This window comes from Malurus melanocephalus, unplaced genomic scaffold (genome assembly GCF_030028575.1).
Source record: "Malurus melanocephalus ecotype Western Australia unplaced genomic scaffold, MMel_1.1 scaffold_7, whole genome shotgun sequence".
In the NCBI taxonomy this organism is placed as follows: domain Eukaryota; kingdom Metazoa; phylum Chordata; class Aves; order Passeriformes; family Maluridae; genus Malurus; species Malurus melanocephalus.
Window position 1 is genome coordinate 2,829,449 of NW_026623239.1, and position 7,655 is coordinate 2,837,103.

At 39.6% G+C, this 7,655-nt stretch overlaps 1 protein-coding gene across 2 annotated transcripts in view; it reads right to left on the minus strand.

The window, feature by feature from the left end:
- Positions 1–5,579, minus strand: part of CEMIP2 (cell migration inducing hyaluronidase 2) — a 54,205-nt gene extending 48,626 nt beyond the window's left edge. The window contains exon 1 of one of the 2 annotated variants that reach the window (XM_057372516.1): positions 5,460–5,579. The gene's annotated coding sequence lies outside the window, so the exon portion shown is untranslated. Of the gene's footprint in view, positions 1–791; positions 1,075–5,459 lie in introns of those variants that run through there. The other variant, XM_057372509.1, reaches the window with a different exon arrangement.
- Between the last annotated feature and the right edge of the window lie 2,076 nt (positions 5,580–7,655).

The window sequence follows — 7,655 nt, forward strand, 5'->3', positions numbered from 1 at the left end:
GACACGACGGGAGGCCGCCGGCTGCTCGCCAACACCGCCGCTCCCCGCCTCGGCTGCCGCCCTTACGCAATTGGCAGCGGCCGCAACCCCCGCGGGGCGACCCAGATCGCGGGCCCCGAGCGGAGGCGGCTGCGCCCCRCCGCCCCGGCCCCGCCTCCAGCGCTGCCACCGCCCCCGCGCCGGGGGAGGAGCGGGGCCGCTCCGCCCCTCGCCCGCCTCGGCCGCCCCTCCGCTCTGCGCTCCGCCGGGCGCCGCGCTGCCCGGCCCGGCCGTGCCGCCTCCCCGCGGAACTGCATCGCCCCGGCCCTCCCGCTGCTGCCGGCGGACCAGGGGCCGCCTCCTCCAGCAGCCGGGCCMGGGCGGGCAAGAGCAGCATTGGGGGAACTGCATTCCTGCCCTGACCTACGGCTCTCCTCCAGGCAGCGTGGCGAAGAGCTCATTTGCAGCTCCAATACTGGACACAACGTTAGTTGCCGATGTCCGAGTTAAAGTAATAGTAATACTACTACTACTAATAATAATAATAGTAATGATCCTCCTCAGTATAAGGCACAGGTGCTGCCGGGGCGGTGTGAAATACCCGCGAGATACGAGAGCAGTTCAGGAGCCAAGCGGCAGCGGGGGAATTTGCTGTGTGCGGAGTTTGCAGTCTCCGGAGAGACAGCGGGGAGGGACGGAGGGACACCAGGAGCACATGGGAGGCGACAGCAGCGGAGAACGGAGACACGCGGCGGCTGTCGGTACACGCGGGCTGACCCAGCTAAGCAGGGATAGCGAAAAAAGTTACTTACGGCACTTGTAGTCCGGGCAGTCTGACCAGGGGAAAGAGCCGACTGGAAAATATGATACCCCTTTCTGGGTATTTTKAGTGGGTTTGGGTTTTTTTGGTTGTTTTGGTCTTCTTTAGGGTTTTAGTATTTTTTTTGGTAAAATCGAACAAAACCCAAGAAGTGTTCTGACTTTCAGGGATCCCCTGCTTGTCGCTATTACAAAGAGCATCAATTTCTATAGACATTCAGAGGGATTGTGAAGCTTCAGGGCACCTCACCCTCTCAGGCTGTCAGCTTTGGTGTAAATCTCAAAACGGGCTTCTCTTAAGTTTGGGACCTCCCACCGTTTCCGTGCACCGAGGCTGGGCCAAACTCATTACTAATGAGAAAGAAAGGAAAAAAAAAAAAAAAAAAAGGCTCTGATCGGATTTGAGATGCCTCAATGAAATGCTTCGGGGAAATACAAGTGTTTCCCAACACAGTTATTTCCTTGGGAAAATTCCAAACAGACGAAAACAAAGGGATAACCCACTTGTATGTCTATGAATATTGCCCTACTAACTGATTCTAGCGATCTCCTCTTTGTTCAGAAGTAAGCGTAGCCCTTGTGTGCTTATAGCATATGGAGACATCTAGCGCCTAAATAATATACTGCAAATGAGCTTAATTAGTCTGAAATCCTGGAAATCAGACTCAGATCATTGCTTGCAATATTTCACCAGGACTGCAGTCTGCAGAGCAGTTTTAATGCAAACCATCGCATCACAGCTGCCGTGGGCAGGGACCACAGTGGAATGAGCAGCTGCACCAGCTCAGGAGGGGACTGCGACTGCAGCCCTGCGGCACAGCTTGAGCTTTACGCCATGGCTTTCAAACCTCAGATTTACAGCAATAACTGACTCAAGACAAGAGAAATTAGTGTAGACACAAAAGGGTTTGAGACAGTTCCTAACTTGCCCTTATCACTAAACCATAAGAAAGCCCTTAAATTTACAAATAACACCGTTTTCATCTTTGCTTTGATAGTGCTCCTGTGTTTCTCTTCTTTGTTAGCACAGAAGCACAAGCATCCTAGCACGTGTAATTGTAAAACCTCACCTCTCTTCAGCAAACATATGCAAACTGAATACTTACATTTGCCAATTACTTTGWCTGAAATTAAATTGAAGGTAAGGCCTGCTTATCCACTGGGAAGATATCAGTCCAGGAACAGAAAGTATTTACTTTTTTATATATTTGTGTAAAGAAAGAAGAAATGCAGACTGCTGAACAACATTCTCAACCACAAGCTTGAAAAAAAGCTTGCTTCAGGAATACCCATGTAGATGTTTTTGCCAGTACTACTATATACGGGCATAAAGTAGAACATTTCAACATACTTTGAGAAGTCTGAAACTAAATATATTGCATTCTGTGTGTGTGTAGGAGTGCACATGTGTGTATAATTTATACAAACCACACAACACATACTTCTCAGCCTCAGGCAAGTCACAAATACCTGTGAACTGTAGAAGCACTACTCAGGACCATATCACAGGACCATATATGGCATATCATAGGACCATGGAAAAATTAAGTCTGGAAAAGACCTTTAAGAATCATTAARTCCAACTGTCAACCCAGCACCACCACCATATTCACTGAAGGATCATGTCCTCAAGTGCCATATCCAGAGTTTTTTTTAACACTTAGAGGGATGGTGACTCTACCACTTCCCTGGGCAATCTGTTTCAATGCTTTACAATCCTTTCTGTGAAAAAAATTTCAAATATCTAATCTAAACCACTCCTAGTACAACTGGAGGCCATTTCCTCTCATCCTGCCACTTTTTACCCAGGAGAAGAGACTGACACCACCTCAGTATGACCTCCTTTCAAGAAGTTGTAGATCTGTTACAGAATGGAATTATCACCAAACTGTAAGGTTTTTAAGTGATGGATACCTTTGAATAAAACAATCCCTATACCCTGTAAGTATGCAAAATATCAGACTTTGAAATTACCTAAGTATTTGAAATCTCTGTATCAAATCCAAATGGTGCACTTAGTACATCTCCACATGGTATGTCTTCTTTCTTTATGCTTTGGGTTTCAGCAGACAAAACTTCGGTAAAGTCCRTAAACCAAAGTTTAAAAATGGCAAAAGATGGACTTGAAAGAGATGATTGATGCCATCACTATGGTCTAATGATTTCAAAATAAGTGAGAAGGAAGTAGCTTTTGTCTTTCTGAATAAAAGGAGGTACTAGGGGAGATGAGAGATCAAGTAAGGAAGCAATATGAGGGAGTAAGTAAGTCCTGTTCTCTCAGTTCCCTTGCAGATCCGTAGAAAATATTGCTGTTGGTCTGTTGAGATAAGAGAGCAAATGTACATATTTCTTTCCTTACTTAAGCCTTCCTGATATGTGTTCCAGGTACTCTCTTTTAATACCTTTTCYATGTAGGACCCATGTTTTAAATTATCATCAAAAACACAGATTTTTAATTAACTCTCTTTGAGTTTAGCACGTGTGGCAAAATAAAATTTACATTAATTAAATAATACAAAGGCTTCCTAGGCTGGGGGAAGGTGTGTTCTCAGTAAAATCCGTTCTTACTTTGACATACTGTGCTTCAACCAAGGTAACAGCAGTTAAAATGTAACAACAGTTTAAGGGAGAAGACAAAAGTGTAAAATGCTTATTGGGGGAACGTAGAAGAAACTTTTAATCAAATTTAGTAGCGAGCAGTTTCAGTGCACCATCTTCCCCTGTTCACTGAAGCGCCAATGCCTTTTTCTTTCTTGTTCGTCAAAACAACCCCTATGCAACTCATTTAATTTTTGCAGCTTTACAAAAAAGTGTGACCAATTTCTGAGTTCTGCTAAATCCAACCCGTCATTTTCCTCCCTTGCTTTGTCTGCTACCAAAAATTTTACAGTGGAGAAACTTGTCAGAATTTCAGGATTCTGAGTTATATAAAGATGATAAACTGTTGAAACCCAACAACAAAAACTGRTAGGTTTTTAGTGGCTTTTAGACTCCCTCCTCTGTAACCAAACTTTGATAGTGAATCAACAAAATAATTTTAAAACTTCTGTTAATGAAGAGAGTATAGGCTGCACTGAAGGGTGAAAGGAGAATTAATAAATTGGGATTTTAAAAGAATAGTAGTTAAAAATAAATATAAAGAACAAAAAAAAATGAGAGGGGGAAGCAGATATACATAGATGGAACACATGAAGGGGAGCAAATAATTGAGACAAAAGGAAAGAAGAAAAAAAAACACAACAAAACTACAAAGCAGAAATGACTACATGAAAGCTGTATTTTGTGTTTTACACTTCAAAAATGCATTTTAATSAAGCACAAAATGCAACAAAGACCTATTACATAAATTTTAAATATCATCTGAATAAAAGTCACAATTCCMTACCAAACCTATTCATCCATCCACATTAAGAAACAGATACTATTTTCTCATTTTGTTTAGATTTTAGTTCAACATTATTAAAAACATGTGACTGTGATTGACTTCTGTATTTACAAAACTTTTCCTTGGCAAAGCTTCTCACTGCAGGTGTCCACCTTCCAAGTCACTTCAATATTCATTTTAATGTGAATTGGGTTGACGTTTTGGTCAATTTTACAAGCTAAGTGCAACAGTAAATTTGCCTTGCATTTAAGTTTAAGTATTGATAGAAACTGATTGGTAAATGAGTGACCAGAAACACAGYCATAAGGACTATGGGTTCTAGTCGCTTATTTGGTCGAGAGTTGAATTTGGAGTGCTGTGCTCATGAGACAAGAGCCACAGTGTACAGACTTTTCCAGATATGTCAGAAATTTTTCATTATGAGACATTCTGCAATCCACAAGGCAGACTAAAAATTGTCAAATGATTAATTTCCTACAAACCTAGCCTGCTAGACTTTGGTTGAGACTGTTTCAAATATCTATGATGTTTTGTGTTTCATCTCATGTGSCTGGTGTAATTGCTTTTAAATTATGCACATAATTTTTCTATGTGATAAATTTAAGTCWTTATTTTTTTYTTTTGCTTTTATCTTAACAGAGAATGATTTTGGTTAAACCTCTGTAAATTTTACAAGAAGAGCAGCAGATCTTAAAGTACAGATTTCTGATCTGCATTCACATTACTAGATACATATGAATAAGCCAAAAACATGATAAAATTGTGTTCTTTTAATCTTTGAGAAAGACAGAAATCTGACTTCCACTGTAGAGAAATGCATTGTGACTGGTCTTTTCTTTTGGTTATTTATTATGTATCTGATTGAAGATAAAATATAAATGTCTTCACAAGGTGAAATGCTCAGGAATAATTACATATTTTAAAAGCATTAAAACCTTTGGAAAAAGAACAAAAGTATATTTCTTCTAAATTAGTGCCAAATACAGTTAAGGAAAGTTCTGAAAACCTGTATTTGCTGGTACTCATTTTGTCCAGCATATGTAGGTAGGAACTCTTTCTGTRTATTTGAAAATATAAAAGGCAAACTGCAACATTAGAACACTAAGATAACACTGATTTCCATGGCATTAAAACCAAGTTCAAAACAGAACTTTCCATCAAATGTAACAAGATACATTTCTTGTATATGATGATTTGCTAATGCAAGTCTTCTTAGAAAGCTTTGGTCTTCTCAGCATGTTTAAGTAATATTGTACCTTAAGGCAGTTATGCTTACCTTGTTTTGTAACAAAGCGATCACATGCGTCTCCAAAATTGGGGCGGCTGCTTCCAGTAAATTTTCTGGTTTTGCCAGCACAGTGTGTCACCAAATGACTGACTGAACCTTTTTCCTTTTTGGAAGAACAAATACAAAGGCGAATCACAGTTACAGGAAAAGTTATCTGTTGGATTCTGTGCACAGGATATCATCCTGACCTTTTGTTTTTTTACAAAAAAAAACTCCAGGAACTGAAGCGTCTCATATGAATGACAGCCAAATGTAAAAACAAGAAGTACTTCTTTGCCCAACAGAAATGAATACTTTCATTCTTTGAGGTGCATTTGCAGTTCTGCAGAACATGGATCTTAAACATCTGGTTCAKGTTGAGATATTCAATAATCCTAAACATTATGCTATTTTTTTAAAGTCAGTTCTTCAAACAAGAGGTTGAGGTGAAAGCATCATGATTGCTACTGGTTTTGCCAATATGTTTCTTTACAAAAACTACAAAATTATGTTAAAACAGGACTCTTTACTAAAGCAGAGGTTCATTTAAAAAAGTAGGCTCCATCCAACAGCTGATGACGAGAGGTTACGAGAGTATATTTAAAAAGTTAAGTAAAATACATCAAAACKTGGTAGATCACTTCCCCTTCTTCCAGTGATTTGCAGCTCTGTGTCACTGTTGATATGCTTCTTTTTATCAGCTTCTGTTAAAGAATCTGTTGCTTTCTGCACTAGCGTCTGTGATGTCCTGTGACAAGGAACTCTGTAGCAGAACTGCTTCTTGTAACAAGAAATATCTTTCTCTTGGTTTCAGAGGTTCCAAGTGACTCATTTCATATGATATCCCATAGTTCTTATGCTGAAAGTTAGTCCTTACTCACCATTTCCATCATGTTCCCTCATGCTCGTCTCTTGAAATAATAATACATGTATTAACAGAACATACTTCTTTGTCTCTTTCATGGAAACTATTTCATATCTCAGCATCTTTCTTTTTCTTTTGCCAATGTTGCTACCCATTAATTTAAAGAAGACAGAAAGAGAATTGCAATATGCTCCAGAATGCGGGCACCTTAGATTTAAGAAAAAAAAAMAMAARWGKKYTTTTTTTTTTCATTCTCCTTTCTCCCTAAATAATCTCTAAAGTCTTTTTGCTTTATCAGTTACCACTGAATATGGAGATGATGTTTCCTTAGAAGTATTTCTGAACAGTAACTGTTTAGAGCTGTAATTGTGTACACMAACTTTGAATTTCCCAGCAACCTGTAGTACCATATGCTATCATAATCACATCAGTAAGCTTTAAAGAACGAGCTGCGTTTCATATTGTTTGTGTTCTGTTTTGAACAGCAAGTTCCTGTTCTGTGTCAGTTGCAAAATAGGAGCCACACAAAATAATAACTCTTGCCATAACATTTGAAGAAAATAGGCCATCAGTTCCCTATTGTCTGTTCAAATACTGTCATTTAATTTTAAGTATGCAATGAGAGGAAAAAAGACAGGAAAAATACCCAATAAAGTTTCTAACGTGCTGAAGGCAAGACAGTGCAAGCTTGCTATTCTTTGTACACATAAGGCTACTCAGTCAGGAAAGCTCTTTTCTGCTGACCCTTTAATTTCCCTTCAAGTTCTCTTGCTACCACTATTATGTTTCTCTCTTGATTTTTGGTTCCACTCCCTTAGCCTATTTCCTATTTTTTTTGCAGTAGAAGCATATTTACTGAGCCAGGCATACGTACATGTTGGACTGACACCAACATTTTATAGTGAAGTCCTACCTCTGCAAAATTCTGTGGAGCAAGCTGCATGGAAAAGWGAACACAGGAAAAATAAATATAAGTAAAAGACTACAGCTAGCAAMATACTTCATGTTTGAACATAACGCATGCAAAAATCAGTCAGCAATGATATCTTAGACAATGATTTCTCAGCTGAAACTTCAAGATGAGCACAGTGAAGGTATAATATCTGTCTAAGCAATTTTCTTCATTTTTGAATTAGGCAGAGCACAAACTGAATAGAGATGAAAAACTTACATGAAGTCAATTTCTGGAACAATGCTACACTTGGATGGGGCGGTCTACGAGAAGAACCTTACAACCAGGCCTCTAGAGAATCAGAGGTAATAACTGCATAGAGAAAGCCTTGCTGACTTTAGGTATGAGAGCTTGCCTACAAGATTTATTTGGACAATATTTTCCATAA